This window comes from Ambystoma mexicanum, chromosome 8 (genome assembly GCF_040938575.1).
Source record: "Ambystoma mexicanum isolate Mex_15411 chromosome 8, UKY_AmexF1_1, whole genome shotgun sequence".
NCBI classification, from domain to species: domain Eukaryota; kingdom Metazoa; phylum Chordata; class Amphibia; order Caudata; family Ambystomatidae; genus Ambystoma; species Ambystoma mexicanum.
Window position 1 is genome coordinate 725,662,776 of NC_090929.1, and position 17,415 is coordinate 725,680,190.

A 17,415-nucleotide genomic window follows, 5' to 3' on the forward strand; every position below is an offset into this window, starting at 1 on the left:
ATGGACCTGCAAGAAAAATTCATGTCTACAGTCCAAGAGCAATTTGCGACCATGAAGGATGAAAAGTGGTGCAAGACACGAGAATTGACATAAATAACCTTGAAGAGAGAACAGACATGGTGGAGAAATCAGTGCAAAGTCTTGAAGAAGATACGAGACAGATTAGCGAGACACAGGAACAATTGGTGACACTCACTCATAACATGGAATTACAATGTGAGGATTTGGAGAACCGCTCCAGACGCTCTAACATTCGAATCAAGAACATGGCGGAGTCAGTGCTAGACAAAGATCTGAAAGAGGCGGTAATGGAAGTGTTTAGAGACATATTGGGGGTGCAAGAAACCGAACATATCGGAGTCGACAGAGTCCACAGGGTAGGACCAAAAAGATCTGGGGCCCCAGGGGAAAGACCACGCGATGTCTTAGTGGCCCTCTCTTCTTACCCGCAGAAAGAACAGATTCTCAGAAGGGCCAGGGAAATGGAGCATATCAAAATGAATGGGCAAGACATCCAACTGTATCAGGACTTGGCTCTGGTAACCCTCCAAAAAAGAAAAGCAATGGCCCCATTGGTGAAAGTGCTAATAGAAAAACAAATCCGCTACAAATGGACGTTCCCATTTGGACTCTTATTCACTTGGGAAGGAAAACAGAGGAGAGTGACAACACTAGAAGAAGGCCTCAGCACCATGGGTCTACAAGATGAAGAGATGGAGCGGGGGGAAGCCACAAACAGGAGAGAGCGAACGAGAAGACCTATGGGCTGGGAAACAAGCAAGCAGAAGAAGGCAAGCGCAGGGAGGGAGACCAGGAGAAAAATCCCATGAGGAACTCAAGAAAAGTACAAACTAGGGGGACGGACACGGGAATGTTGACACCGGAACCCGGTGGGGGGGGGCGTGGGAGCGGCGCCGAACGGACAATACACAGAAGGCGGTCTGGTCGAGACCTGACGGTTTGGAACTCGGTAAAGACTAATGGATCAATGGGGTTTAGGAATCCCCATAACATACCCCCTGAGAGTTGGGAGGGCAGGGAGCGAAGGGTGCAACTCCCTAGCGTCAATAGGAACCCTCGCCCTACTCGGGGGACAGTTCGTTTGGTTTAAAGTTAAATGTTGGGGGGCGGGGGGAGTTCAAGGGAGGGGAAAAGGTCAGAAAACTCAAAGAAATGAATCAAACATAGCAGGTGAACCGATGCAACGGCACACGAGCATTACAGTATGGGGATGATACGCTTTTTAACCTACAATATTAGGGGCATGAATCACCCAACAAAAAGAGCGAAACTGGAGCGAAACTGGAGAAACAGTTCAAAAGGGGGAAGGCAGACATTCTGCTTCTCCAAGAAACCCATATCAGAACAAGGGATAAGCAGAAAACAAGGATAAAAGGATACAAAATATGATTGCGGTGAAAGAAGGGAAAGACTCTAAACTGCTGCACACAACCGTAGATAAAGAAGGCAGATACGCCTTCGCCAATGTGGAAATCGAGGGAAGTCTCATCACACTTGCCTCAATATACGCACCCAATCAGGGACATGATGGTTTTCTCAGAGATACCCTGTCAAAACTGGAAGTCTTTGCAAAAGGGGAAGTGATCCTGGGGGGGGGGAACCTTAATTTGGCGTGGAACCCACACTTAGATAGGAGCACGGGTAACACACAGGGCCAGGGGGCGCCAACAAAGCGTCTGAGACAACAAATGGACCACATGGCCCTGAATGATGTATGGAGGGAGAGGAAGGGCGAACAGAAGGGTTACACATATTTCTCACATGTCCATAACACCATGTCTAGGATAGACTATTTCTGGGTGTCGGTGGGATTATTGGGAAAAATACAAGAGTTAGATAAGGGAGCAATAGCCCTCTCGGACCATGCCGCACTTTGGTTAGATGTGACTTTCCCAGGGAGGAAGAATGGGCTGTGGAGATGGAAGCTACCGCAGGATCTGATCCAGGACCCTGTAACTGGGGAGTCAATAAGGGAAATGATAGAGGAATACTTTATACAAAATGACACAGGGGAGGTCGCAATCAGCGCAGTCTGGGACGCGTTCAAAGCAGTACTGCGGGGAAAGATGATAGCGCTAAAAATCACGAGAGACAAACAAAGGTTCCAGTGGGAAAGGGAATTGGAAAAGGCGATTGAGGACATCCAAGAGAAAATGCTAACACACCCCACGAGGATACTAAAAAAATCACTGAAACACACACAGGCCAACTAGAGATGCTACGGACGAGAGGTGCAGAAAAGAACCTACTCTATCTGAAACAGAGATATTACATTAAAGCAAACAAAGCGGATAGACTCCTTGCGAGACAGCTAAGGGCAAAACAGAAAGAAACAACGATTAAGGCCATATGTGATGCGAAGGGGGATATCCAAACACGCACACAGGACATGGGGGAAGCACTGAGGCAATACTATCAAACTCTCTACTCCACCGAACGCCCTGACACATGCGCCCAAGACTCATATTTAGAGGCCCTACAGATACCGAAAATTTCAGAAGAGGTAAAACAGTCATTAGAGTCCCCTATTAGTGAAGAGGAAGTCAGGAAAGCAATAAAGGGACTCCCAGGTAACAAAGCCCCAGGCCCAGACGGGTTCACGGCCCCATTCTATAAAAAATATTCAGACATACTGACCCCGAACCTAACCAGGCTCTTGAACTCGTTTAAAGAGAGTGGCAATGTGACCCCCACAATGAATGAAGCGAAAGTATTGGTATTCCACAAGCCAGGTAAAGATCCAATAAAACCGGCATCATATAGACCAATCTCCCTGATTAATTTAGATGCAAAAATCTATACGAAGATTCTGGCAACAAGGTTGTCCCCGCTATTCCCTAATCTAATCGGCGAAGATCAATCAGGTTTCATTCCCGGCAGGCAAACACATGACAATACAAGGAGGCTCGCCCACCTAGTGGAAAAAATAGGTATATCCCACACCCCAGCGATACTACTGTCGGTAGACGCCGAGAAGGCCTTTGACCGAGTGGAATGGTCTCTCCTATTCAAAATCTTGAAGTGCATGGGGTTCGGGGAACAGTACATTGCGAGCATCAGAGCGAACTATAACTCCCCATCCAGTAGAATAGTCATTAACGGCGAGGTCACGGATAAGGTAATTATATCAAGAGGAACGAAACAGGGATGCCCCCTTTCACCTTTACTGTACGCTCTGTTCTTAGAACCCCTCCTAATAAAAATACGGGAGTCAACTCACATTAAAGAGATAGATATGGCTGGACAGCAACATAAAGTGATCTCCTACGCGGATGACATGCTAATAACCCTAGAAGACCCCGAATCCACTTTATCAGCAGCGGTGAGGGAATTAGAAAACTATGGGGCCATCTCAGGTCTAAAAATGAATAGAAAAAAATCAGAGATCCTAATCCTGGCAGGCGACAGAGCAAACATAGAAAGGGAAGCGAAGATGCAGGACCTTAAGATCGTAGAAAAAGGTATAAAATATCTGGGAATTCTAGTACCACAACAAATTGAGCAATTCTACGGGGAAAACTACCCGCCGCTAACCACAAACATTCGAAGGGAAATAGGCAGATGGAACCCACTACAGATTTCGTGGTGGGGCAGAATACAATCAATCAAGATGACGGTCCTCCCAAGGGTCCTCTACTATTTCCAGGCTATCCCGGTGGGGGTCCCCGACACTTTTTTCAAGACCCTAACCAAATTGTTATCATCCTTTGTATGGAAAGGGAAAATGCCCAGGATAGCAAAGGTGGTCCTCACGGCCCCAGCCAGAGATGGGGGGATGGCGCTCCCACATTTTAAAATTTTTTATCAGGCGGCACAGCTTAAAGTCTTGAGGGAATGGGTAAGGGAGAACCCGCAGCAGATATGGGCCAAACAAGATAGAGCGGTAGCAAGGACCCCACTGGTAGAACTTCTTTGGAAACAAAGGCAGCACAGACATGAAAACTTAAGAATTAGCGAAATAATGAGGACCACGCTGAAAGCATGGGACTGCCAAACACAAATAGGTATTATGTCCACGGAGCTGGGACCCTTTACACCCATCTGTAGAAATCCACAATTTCCCCCGGGGATGGAACAAGGGGCGTATGACCGCTGGGAAGAGGAGGGCATAACTAAAATTGGCGAAATGTTCGCAGGCAAGGAAATTATTTCACTAGAATCCTGCTTTACAGGCTCAAATCTCCCCAAAGGAGATAGATATAGATATAGATATGAACAGCTGAAACACTGGCTAAACTCCCCGAACATCACTGCGGCAGCAACCCGAGATCTCATTGCTTTCGAGACATACATCATCTCCAACACGGGGGAGAAAAAGTGGGTGTCAACTCTGTATAAATACATAAACACACAAGGGGAGGACATAAAATGGTCATATAGAATAAAGTGGGGCAGAACGCTGGGGAGGGAACCAACGGATAGACAATGGGAGGACCTATGGAAGGTGATCCCCAAGATGACCCGCTCGGCACAAACCAGGGAGATGTGGGTCAAAATTATGACACAGTGGCACTATTCTCCAGAGAGGCTCCACTCCATGTACCCAAACACGTCAAATCAATGCTGGAGAGGATGTGACGAAGTGGGATCATGGAGACATATTTGGTGGGACTGTGAGGGTATTAAACCCTTTTGGGAAGAAATTAGAAACGATTTGGACAAATTTTTTCCGGATGTGGGGTTGCTTGGGGAGGAAGTCTGGCTCTGTGGAATCAGAGATGATACAGCAAGGCTATACAGCAAATCACAATGGAGAGCCTTCATGGGACTTCTCATTGCGGCATGGACCACTATAGCACAGATGTGGAAGGACAAGGATACCCCACTGAAATACACATGGCTGCAAAAAGTATGGGCCCACATAACAATGGAGAAAATCACCCACAAAATCCAAGGGACCGGAGACAAATTCGGAAAGGAATGGGAAGGGACCTTGCAATACCTCCAGTCAGACTTTATGGAACAGTGGTGCCCCCATAATATCAAAGTTTCGGACATCTTCAACACATAATTGAAACTAGGGACAATTTGAGATCATCCGACCAAAGGGGAGGGAGGGGGGAGGTCGAAGGGAATGTTAATAATGTTCAATGTTATTTCTTTGATTGTATTTATGTAAAACTAATAAATACAAGTTTAAAAAAAAAAAAATAACACTGGGAGAGGTGAATCAGCTGCCACCCTATGGGAAGCGTTTAAGGTGGTGATGAGAGGATCAGCTATAGCCAAATCTAAAGGGCTGCAGGGAGGTATACTACGGGAGCTGCAGAAGGCAGAGGCGAAACTGGAGACAGTCTTGGGAGGAGGAGGTAACTCCCGGGAGGATGCTGAAACTATAAACCAACTGCAGTGAGAATGTGTAAGGCACTGGGAGAGATTATTCAATTTAAACTATAAGAAATATATAGAGAGGCAGCATGCTGGAGGAGACAAGCCGGGGAGATTGCTGGCATGGTTGTATAAAAGTGAGACCCCTAGACCAACGATCAGAGCGGTAATGGGGGAGAGTGGACATATAGTGAACACCCAAGAGGGTGTGAACATAGAGTTCCTCGAATTCTATAAACGATTGTATGGAGACTAAGGAGGGGGTGAAGGGAGTGAGATAGAGGAAACGCTAAAGGATATCGTCCTACCAAAATTAAGTGCTGAAGAGCGAGAGGACCTAGATGCCCCAATCACATTGGAAAAACTAGAAGCGGTGGTAGAGCAACTACCCACCAGTAAGACCCCGGGAGCAGATGGACTCCCCAGTGAGTTTTACAAAATATATAGGAAAGAAGTGCTTCCCTCGCTGCTGGCAATGTTAAATGAAGCACACGAAGCAGGGATATTGCCAATATCCCTGAGAGAGGCGATCATTATCCCACTCCCCAAACCTAATAATCCAAGCACGCACTGCGGGTCGTACAGACCATTGTCTATGCTGAACCAGGACAGCAAGTTACTCACGGCAGTGCTGGCAATTAGAATGAGACAGGTCATAAGCAGATTAATACATCCCGACCAAACCGGATATGTACGTGTAGAAGCATATCCAACAACCTCCGACGACTGCACCGGGTCATCGAGCACACAGAAGGAGACTCGAGCGAGATTGCAATTGTATCACTAGATGCAGTCAAATGGCCTTGATGGCATCCCTAAAAGAATATGGGATGGGATTTGGGTATCTTAAGTGGGTGAAATTAGTATACAGTTCGCCGCTAGGCAGAGTTACAACAGGAGTGATCACCTCGGAGAGGTGGCAACTTAGTAGGGGCACTAGACAGGGATGCCCTTGGTCCCCGATGTTGTACATTCTAGCATTGGACCTTACCTTGAGAGACCAGCACGTTTAGATACCCGGGGATCGACATTTATCATACAGTGGAAGCAGAATATAAACTCAACATGAGAAAGCGGTAGCGAGCATTAAAAACAGCATGAGGTTCTGGACTAAGCTCCCCTTGGCTATGATGGGGAGGGGGGGCGCTGCTGAAAATGGTCGTATTGCCTAGGTTACATTTTTTTGGGAACATACCGTACATGATACCAAAGCGTTTCTTTGTCACTCCAGAGCATATGCAGGGGCTTCATTTGGCACGGAACTAGGAACAGAATTGCCCTATGGTAGTTACAGAACACGTACGATAAAGGAGGAATAAAACTGCCTAACTTTGAAATGTATTGCTTGGCTAGTCAACTGCAGTACGTGGATAAATGAAAGACTCAACATCAGAGACCAGACTGTTGAGATTTGAGTGTGCCCCATATTTTCTGAAGGAATTGATATGGCTGCCAAAACCTGAGCTGAAACGGCGCCCGGAGATGTTGGAACTGGGATGGAAGGTATGGCGCAAGGCTTGCCAGGTCATGGAGAACCCAACCCCGTGTTCTCAGCAAGTGCCGCTAGTGGTGACTGGAGGAGACGTGCAACTGAGGAAGACGATTCGCAGGCATTGGGAACCTGTGGGAATTGCAACAATGGGAGACATATGGCGAGGGGGAGGCAAAGGAATTCGGGGTGCTAGTAGAAGAAACGGGTTTACACGTAGGGCAGTATATTACTTACACTAGAATGGTACGGCGATCAGAGAGACATGGTCTGAAATAATGCTGGAAGATCAACCTGACATGGCCATTGAAACGATGTATGATGTAGCAGAGGGAGGGCATGAGGTTTCTCGAATCTATGAGCTGCTGATGTCCAGGGTGGGAAAGGAAGTGGCCCAGTTAAAACAAGACTGGGAAGAGGAAGCAGGGGAACTCATGAATGACGGGTTATGGGTGCAGATTCACGGGTATCTTAGAAAAGTGTACAGGAACGCGAGGCTACAACAAATACAGCTATATGTAACCCACCGAGCATACATGACCCCCCAGAGGATAGCTCGGTTCAAGAACGCTGAACGACAAACATGCCCTAAATATGGGGAGGAGAACGCAGTGTTGATGAACATGTTTTGGGCATGTCCAGAAATTGGGAAGTTCTGGGGAGAAGTAGCCCACCGACTAAATGAGAAGGGGATCAAACTAAACGTTGATTCAGTGTGGGCATGCATGGTAGGGGGGGTTCCCTAGACCACGTCAACTGAAACATGTGAGCAAACTTAAGGATTTGGCATATATACTCACCAAGCGTAGAATTGCCATGGGGTGGAAAGCATGCAACACACCAAAGGTAGAACTTTGGTGGAGTGATCTTCAGAAATGGACCGAAGCCGAAACGGCAGTATGGGATGAAGCGGTCAGTAGGGGATGGGAGGAAGAAGCAGAAACCCTGACGGCCTGGAAACATTTAGTGGCCACACTGTTTGGGTCCACCCAGGACTGCTTCAGCGACCATGAAACTTATGAGAATATGGAAGGGGAGGCTCCCCTGGAGGAGAGAAAGGCAGAGCGCCAAGTGGAGTAGGCTTGCGTTGGGGGGAGGGTAAGGATAAGCAGTAGATACTTAACGATATGTACATGACGCTAAAGAATTATGACAAGTACTGCTGGTTATGTTGATTGTTGTAAAAACCAATAAAAATGTATTTTAAAAAAAAACATTTGTGCTGACCTCCGGTTCTTTAGCCTGCCATTGGTCAGCACCACAGCGGATGGAACATGAGACAACCTGAACTAATAGGAAGGTAGACATTCACACGGCACCTGCAAGATAGCAACCTTCATAAGCTTTGCGATGTACACTGTGAGGGCTTGTTATTTCCCAGGGACGTCGGAATTTACCGATTGGTACCCCCGAGGCATGTGAGTACAGTCCATCTCCCTGTTGCCATGCCCGCTAGCTAATGGACAATGTGAAACAATCGTGGTGTTGTGTGTATGAATTGGGCCAACTTCCCCAGCTCGCGTTAGCAACCGTGAGACTGGTTCGCCGGCCTTGATCACGTCCCCTTTTGCTGTCTCATGGACTTTGTTCTGCTCTAGTCGAGCAACTTGGGTCCAGCTTCCTCCCTCCCTTTGTTGTTGTGCACGGGACATATGTATAGTGCAGCCCTTCAGGATAAAGCCCAACCTAGAGTCCTCCGTAATATGAGTTTACTTGTGGTTTCTCTTTCCTTATGCTGGTGCAAATGGGTGCCCTCATGCCGTTGTTGTACACGAGGTATCCCTCTCCAGGTTAAATGTAGAGAGAGATAGGTAGAGAGATAGAGACAGAGAGAGAGAGAGAGACAGAGAGAGAGAGAGAGAGAGAGAGAGAGAGGGAGAGGGAGGGAGAGAGAGAGAGAAGGGGAGAGGGAGATATAGAAAGAGAGAGAGGGGGGGGAGAGAGAGAGAGAGAGAGAGAGAGAGAGAGAGAGGTACAGAGAGAGATAACTACTGCTACTAGAATTCGCTTGTTTCACTATGATATGCCTGTGCCCACCCCAGTTATTCCCTTAGCTGGTATGTGTGCCCCCTGTCTGGAGCTGAATCAGCACCTTCATTACACTCCTCTCATTCTGAATGGCTTCTCTCAGAAGGGCAGCCGGCCTGCCACTCTTGTTTCTCCCCTTTAGCATCAACCAACTGCTGATAAGAATTCTGTTTCACTTTCAAATTTTTGGGGCTTTTGGTTAATGTGTTTGCTATATTTGTGTACAAGTTTTATAACTATATACACAAACTTTATTATTTTTTTTTAAGTCTTTTTGGTACGAAATTTCATATGGAGTTTTGTGTACCAGGAGTACCATCAGCTTGTCCCTCTTAATTTGTACTGGTTTGTAAAATTCAAAAGGGCAATTTTTACTGCTTTTCCACTAAATAGAAGAGGCAGTACCCTTTACCTCTCCCTTTTTCCCCTTCCACCTAGGGATATAAAATAGATAGCCGAGCCGGATGGAACTTCCACCTTGAGCTCTAGGGAAATTATGATTTTGTCCCTACTGGGTATTTGATAAAACTGGGGAAAGAAAATGTTGTTATGTGTTTTCCTCCACATATTTCCGAGTGGGGAGAATGGCTTGGTTGGTTAGTGGTTGAAAATTAACCCCATCCTAGATTGTGGATACAAAAGGAGTTCATGCTTTCTTTCGAGGGGTTCGGGCCCGCTGGTAGAAAATATGGCCGGTTTAAACCTTTCCTCAAATATAAATGGCATGGGACTGGACCCTCCGCTTGGAGAGGTAATGTTATTTTCTTCATTTCCAGATATAAAAACTGTTTAGTAGCTATTACATTCATAGTGGATCCCCAGTTTGTATCAACTGATTCCGATCCCACTTCTGACACCATATATGTAGGGTCAGAAATGTGAGGCCGACAACTTTGTGAAGGTTTTTCAAAAGATGCCATTTTATTAACTCAAATGTTGGATAAACGCCATACCCTGTCGATGATTTCCCTGCCTAAAATTAACTGAAGAAAACACTCTACCAAAAGGTTTCTGTCCCTCACAATTAAACATACAAAAAAATAACAAGGTAATATATGGCAGGTCAACAACAACCAATGTAACAGTTACATTCACATAAATAACCAATGTTTCTCCTTCTATTCTGGGTAAATTCCACTTTCCATGGTGCAAGCAAGATTTTGTTCAAAAGTTCCAAATAAAAGTGAAGGATATCCTGTCACAGTCCCGCTTAGGTTCTCTCTGTTCCAACTTGATAACACAAAGTTCAAAAATGTTCTTCAACCCACAGTTCATGAGTATTCAACAAAGTACTTGCGACAATGATCTTGAAACACTTATTTTCATCAACATAGAATAGTTCCTTAGTTCAATGGTTTCAACAAAAAGGTCTTTGTCAAGATATTTCATTATCAGTTCGCAAAACCACTACATTGTCAATATTAAATACTTCTGCAGCAGTTCACATAATACTTGCTTCAGCGATAATATTTGTCAGGACGATTCTATATTAATCCACAAAACACTTTAGTAGTTCTTCAACTTCTTCAAGATAAGGTATTGGGCAAAATATTTCTGCAGCAATTCACAAAACACTTATTTGGAAATGTTAACTTCTGAACGAGTTCATACAACACTTTCTTCAATGATAATTTTTTAGGATGATTTTGCATGAATCCACAACACTTTAATGGTTCTTCAACTACTTCAACTTAGTTAACAACATCACAGTACTTAAACTGACTTTCACCTGGTCCACTCACTTGCCAGGCCTACTTTGACACAGTTCTCTGTTCTGGTGCCCTCTCCTGCCAGCACAGATCCAAATACTGCAATATTTTCTGACTGTGTACTCTCCTGCCAGGCCAGAATAAACTAATACGTGTAAGTACTTCCACATTAAAGGTTACATTTAAACAGGTTAGCAATGTCTTTTGATTCACATCAGGTATAGTAAACTCTTCATGGGAAACAAGAACCAACCTAGTGCTATTTGTTACACATGTGTGTTCGCAGCACTCTCTGCAAGTTATGCTCCTCTCCTTCTGAATGCCTTCTCTCATAAGGGCAGCCGGCATGCCACTCTTGTTTCTCCCCTTTAGCACCAACCAACTGCTGATAAGAACTCTGTTTCACTTTCACAATTCTTTGGCTTTGGCAATGTGGGTTTAAACCATTTGCTTTTAGAACCTCCTTTTCATATGGGCAACAGTTTTTATCATTGCTAACATTCTTAACTGCCTTCTTCTGGCTTTGGCAAGTCTGGTTTTATTTTCGTAATTGCCTAGGTATGCTTTTCTTTTGGCTTAGGCAATGGTGGTTTGTCTTTGCTTCTATGGATATTGCCCTTCTCTTCTTGTTGGCTTTTATTAGGGCATATAATGTCACAATCACACTCCTCTGGTATGATAATTAGGTTCTTATTCTGCCCTCTGCCCCTTTTTATATCAGCTTGGTTCATAACAGGAAAATGTATCTGCTTTGCATTAGTTCGGTTTTCAAAAAACGTCCTCCTCTGCTATGCTACTTTGTTTATCTCAATTCTGAGAATAAGATCCCTGGGATTGGGCCAGTGGGCCGCTACGGAGCACTCTGGGGTCACAAACCAACATTGAACTCACTGGGTCTGTCGCGCGAGTCTGCTCGCCTCGCTGCCTCCAAGTCTGCTTCTTTGTTTTCCCTGTGTGGCCCGGCAACCTTCACTTTGCGGCTTCCCGTGTGCCTGCTTCTGTCAATTTCGGAGCTCTCCCGACTTCTGCAGCTACTCTGAGCTTGTCTGCCACCAATGCTTGTCTGACAGTGGGAAAAGCTGCAAAAATGTTATGTTTTCCACTGCACTACCTCTGCAGCTGCAAACTCGAGCTTGGGAGACCCTCTCAGGACCGGCCTTCCAATTACACACTGCTGTGGTCCTGGAGTCTCTGCTCACGTCTGCCTTCTGCATCTGCTGCCACGTGGAGTTGGAAAAGCTACTCCACCTTCTACTGCTGCTCTCACTCTCTCTTACCCTGCACCTGAGGGGGCCTTATATGCCTCCTATTCCTCCTCGAGTGTGGGTCATTTTCCTTAATTGACTGCCACTTGCAGTCCCGTGCCTCTGCATTCCTCTTCCCCATCCTGGTACTCTGGCAAATACTCTCCTTATACATACACCTCCAAAGAAGTCATATAAGGATTCCATGAAATATTTGATTTTACAGAAAAATTGGTTTTCTAAGGGTTTAAATTGGTAACACTTAAAGACTTTCCTTCCTTATTTCTCTGGGACTCGTAAGAGCTTTCATTTCGATAAATGTCAGTAACCTTAAAAAGATTTAATTTAACGTCTCTACCCGACTGTTTATTATTGTTCTCACCCCCAGTTCGACAGTCAGATTGAGAAACTAAATGTTCTTGCTGACAACAAGCCATTACATATTCCGGTATTAAAGAAATTCTCTTCCTTGAGGAAGACAAATACAGCGTCTCATCCCACAAAGTCCTCCTGTTCCCGTAGGGCCCTTCTCCTCCCAGGTGATCCCACCCATCCAACACCACACACAGGGTCGGTATCAGGAAGCGTCTGCCTTTGCCTGGCCACCTGGGAGGAGACTTTAACTAGGGTTGTTGTGAGGACTGCACAGAATTCATCATAACTGTGATACCATATCCCTAAGTGGGGTGCGGGACCTGAGGCCCCAGGGAGGGATAAAACCCATGGCATAAGTCACTCGGGAAACGTTAGGAATCAGGGGGTCCCCAACGATAAAAGAAAACTAAAAAGGGCTTGATCAAACCAAGGAAAATGATAAATGTGTACTAGGTTTTGAACTGTGCTATAAGGGCGCATTGAGCCCTTTTGTTTTGATAAAGAAACATCAGGCGGGGACAAAAACCAACCATCATGCTTTCCTTTTGGCAGAGGCCCTTCTACTTTTGTTAGGTTAGGCATTTTGTTAAATTAGGTCGTTTGTTTCCAGCGTTAGGGACAGTAATCAGGTTAGAATAGTTTTTTTCTGGACGGTGGACTTTGTAGGACATGCTGATGGGCAATCCTTTACACTCCTTTCTATTCTTTAGAAGTAGGGACAAGAAACGTGATTGATTGATTGGTTATTTACAATGCGCCTATACACAAGTGTTTAGGGACAACATACGTTTTGGTGTTCTCATAAAAAACCTTTTTACTCAAAATGCCTCCTTGTACATCTCCTGATTCTGACTTACCACATGACCTAGGGTTTAGGGACGGGGGTGCTTTTTAGACGAGAGCGACAGGGACAGACAAAGGCCCCTTCTACACTTTAATACCTGTGAACTGCCTCAGAGAGTTGTACTATTCTTTAAGCCATTTGCGACAAGCGTAAGAAGTTTATGGTTATGAAAAATACTTGAACAATATCCAGTCTCACTCTTGGCACAGATGGCTTCAAGAACACAGCAAGATAGTTCAAGGTTTTTTATTTTAAGATTTGAAAAGAGGCTCACTAAGGACTGTCCCTCTCTATCTCGTCTACTGTTTGCCATTCGCCCTCTAGCCCAGGCATTCCTCAGCCACAGGTGGGCCTCTAGAGACCGTTAAACCCTGCTACCTCAGGTGCTTTCTGGCTGTTTGTGTTGGCCTAAAGGGAAATGCGTAATTTCTCCATCTCCCACTGGGAACAATCTAGGTGGTCCCTAATCGAAGTTCCCCTGAGATGGTACAATGTATGGAAAGGTGCCACTTACGCCCCAAAGGCTCCCTACCTTTCATGCTCTTACACTCCTCAACTTGGTATCTTAATGTCCCTTTCCCTTTCTACTACTCTCCTTCCAACTACTACACTCCGCCATCCCCTCCATGCTCCCTCACACTCCTCCTCCTGTCCCTCCCCCTCTGCTACTACTCTCACATCTCCACACCACTACTACTCTCTACTCTTCACTCTCCCCTCTTACCTGTATTACTCCCCCCTCCACAGTCTACTACTACTCTGCTCATGCTGCTCCTCTTAACCCACACCATCACTGGCAATCACCATTTCACCTTTCCTAGTCACCTTCTCATTCACTTCATACTCTCCCTATGTCAGGAAAATTCACACCTCTCACGCACTCAAACCCAAGTATCACTTTCTCTCACCAACTATTACCTCACCTTGCACACTCCTTCAGCAACGCTCCCCCATGCTTCTCTGCACTTTCCTTCCTCCACCTGTTTTTTTCGTCCTCCTTCTCCTTGCTTGATCCAACCCGAATAAACCACACCATCCATTCCTCTCCATTGTCAGTGTCACTTCCCTGGCTGCCCGGGCTAACCAGGGTCAGGAACTAGGAAACCAGAAAAGAAACTGTAGCACGGAACTGGTACATGGTAACAGAGGCATGAGCTGGTACAAGGTAACAGAAGCAAAGAACTGGCACATGGTGACAGAGGCAAGAAACGGGTAAACATAACAGAGGCAAGAAGCTGGCAAAAAGTAAATGAGGCAAGGAACTGGTTAAATGTAATTGAGGCAATGAACTGGTAAAAGGTCTGTCCTTTCCCCAGGTGAGGTGTTACAGACAAGAAAGCATACAAAAGAGGTCTTAAGCTCTGCCCTTTTCTCATACATGGGTCCACCGGTTTCAGGTAATGGCAGCCAGCTGCATTCAATGTCCCAGTTTGTAAAAGGGATTTCCGGCAGGTTGTCAGGAGGTGCACAGGGCACCCCAAGGAGGTTTGGGGCCAGCTATGCTGATATAAGGAGACAGACAAGCGCACATAGCTGGAGGGTAAACAAGAAGAAAGAACAGACAAGGTAAATCAGAACAATGAAAAAGGAAGTAAAGGCAGAACTCAATGGTTAACAAGAAAGGATGGGAACTGTGTACTGGACAAACAATGGGGAATCTCACTGGTGGCATAAACAGGTTGGACTTCAGACTACCCAAAGAAATAAGGGATGCTCAATGTCTCTGTGCATGTTACTCTTACAGACACCACCATGAAAGCCAATGGAAGGAGGAAGTAAGAGTGGCTTCTCTATCTGGACTATAAGACACAAACAAGGAGTGTACTTAGACAAGAGAAAACTGTGTAGGTCCAGCCAGGACATACAGTGTACGCCTTCTATGGGAAGAGAATGCAACACGTTATTACATGAAATCACTATAGAGTACAAATAAAATGAGACAAAGGGTGCCAAAAAGGGAAACAAGAATTCTGAACAGGAAATCAGGAACTAGGAAACGAGAAAACTGTAGCACGGAAATGGTACATGGTAACAGAGGCAAGGAGCTGCTACAAGGAAACAGAGGAAGGGTACTGGTATAAGGTAATAGGCAAGACACTGGTTAAAAGTAACAATCTAGGTAACAAAAGCAGGCTGGAAAACTGGACTGGAAACACACAAACTATGCAAGATAAAGCTGTGGAAAAAAGGACTATATTTAAAGGAAACAGTAAGGGAAACAGTAAAACAGGCTACGCCCTGTAGCTAAGTGTCTAAAGCTTAAGACTAAGTAGACTTGAAAGAGCAATAGAAGGGAGAGCAGGGAACAGAGAAGGAGCCTGAATGTAAACAGTACAAGTAAAAGAGGCTTGAAACTACAAGGAAATCAGCACAAGAAATAGGGAATCGAGAACATATTCCTTCAGCACAAAGAAAGTAGAAAATACACTGGCAGCAGGCAGAGGGGGGAGGAGGACTGAGCCAGCAAGGCAAGGCTGTGAAAATTGGAGCAAGGCAACTCAAAAGCAGGGTTCAGTCCCAAGCGAAGCCCAAGGCAGAATGGTCAGCAATGCACAGAGTTATTCCTAATGTGTGGCAGCTGCACGAGGTTCAGAATTCAATCCAAGAACAGGGAGTTTGAGGGTGGGCCAGCTTACAAACAGTGCTAGCAGGGAGGAAAGCCAGGGCATACTGTATGATTGGGCTGCACACAAGCAGTCACAGGTGTGGTTAGTGGAAATACCTGCCATTGACTACGGGAGAGGATCCAGTGCTGGCAGACCTCAGGTGTTTCAGTATACAAACAAAAGCACAATAATTGCTGTGGCGTTTTGAATATTGCAGTCAATTGAAATTAGTCTGTCTCCTTCCAGTCATGGTGAAACCACTGTGCATGCATGCCATTCAGATTCGAGAAGAGTTTCTGGATTGGGGTGCCAGTTTTTTCACATATCTTGCAGATGAAATATGAGAATGGGAGTCCATGTTTTGGGAAATACAGATTTATGAAAGCAATATTAAATAATGATTCTGGGCTTTCTCTGGTGATGGACAACGCCCCACAGGTCTGAAGACAGCGCCAACCAGAAGCCGAGATGCAGAGATATGACACAGGTCTGTAGACTCTAATGGGCCTCGTCCCTGCCAGGTAAGAAAATTAACTCTTCTGCCAGTATGGTGAACTCATCAAACTGGGAGCACCAGCTTTCCTCCTCAGCTGGCTGGCTATCTCCTCCTCTTTCTCCTTCTCCTTCTCTCATTAGATTCAGGCCTCACCCCAGCTGGGTAAGGGAATGAGCATTCCTGCCAGCCTGGAGAAGTCAGTAGACTGTGAGCCCCAGCTTTCCTCCTTAGCTGGCTGGCTATCTCTCCCTCTGCTGAACGAGTCTCTCCTGGGGTCTGTGCAGGTACAGCAGACTGTAAGCCCCAGCTCGCCTGGTCAGCTGGCAGCTCCTTCTCCTCCTGCTGGCCAGTCTCTTCTCCTTGCCTCAATCAGGGATTACACTGCCTGTAAGTAAGCGTCCCGGTCTTCCCTCTTCTGGCTTCACTCCTTCCCCATGGTTTGCCCAGGGAGGGCCCCTCACACTCTTACTGAGTCTTTCCTTACATCCTTATATTTGCTATAGCCAATAGAATTTGGGGAAAGTCTAAACCGCTGATAGTGATTCTCATTAGGAGGGATCATCGTTGCTCCTTGGCTCTTTCTCGTCTCAGTTGTTAGAAAGAGACTAGACTGCTGACAGTGGTTCCCATTAGATGCAATCACCATTCCTCCATTCCTTTCCCTCATCACAGTACAGAGAAAGGAATGGTCATTCAGGTAACTCTTATCATCCCCCCCCCCCCCCCCCCCCAAGTACCGGCACGAGGAAGAATAAGAGGGGTACAATTTATGAGTCTATTAGGGGAGGGATTGTTCTTCGGGTTATCGGACAGTGGTTTAAGGTCCTTCGACTGGTGGGAATACCGCGTTCCATCTAGCAAGTCCACTTTACTCTCATTAGTATTGCCTCCCCCACACATGGTCCTCCCTCTGGCAGCAATTCTCCACCCCCCCCCCCCGCGACCCCACCCAGCAGGATCAGGTAGCAGCTGTCCAACCCTGGCCATATGGGGAAGAGTCTCTCCCAAAGCCAATAGTGGTGACATCGCTAGATTCATCACATTATGTAGAGATTGTTTGAATGCTCTCTACACTCACTAGTGCTGGAATTGTGCTGGCGATGCAGGTGAGTTTCTCTATGTCCCATCTGCTTGTTTCGTACCTTCCTTGGTGAGGTTGCTTGCTGGCTGTTCCACCTCGAAAGCTGCTGGTACTGGAAGTCCTACGGGCCAAACAGACAGAAACTGGCCAGGACTTGTGCAGTGCATGAAGAAGGGCAAGGACTGGGGCTTCTC

The 17,415-nt window shown here is 46.0% G+C and overlaps 1 protein-coding gene across 2 annotated transcripts in view; it reads right to left on the reverse strand.

The window, feature by feature from the left end:
- Window positions 1-17,415, reverse strand: part of ECD (ecdysoneless cell cycle regulator) — a 1,545,240-nt gene that overhangs the window by 1,402,904 nt on the left and 124,921 nt on the right. The gene's annotated exons all lie outside the window — the stretch shown is intronic.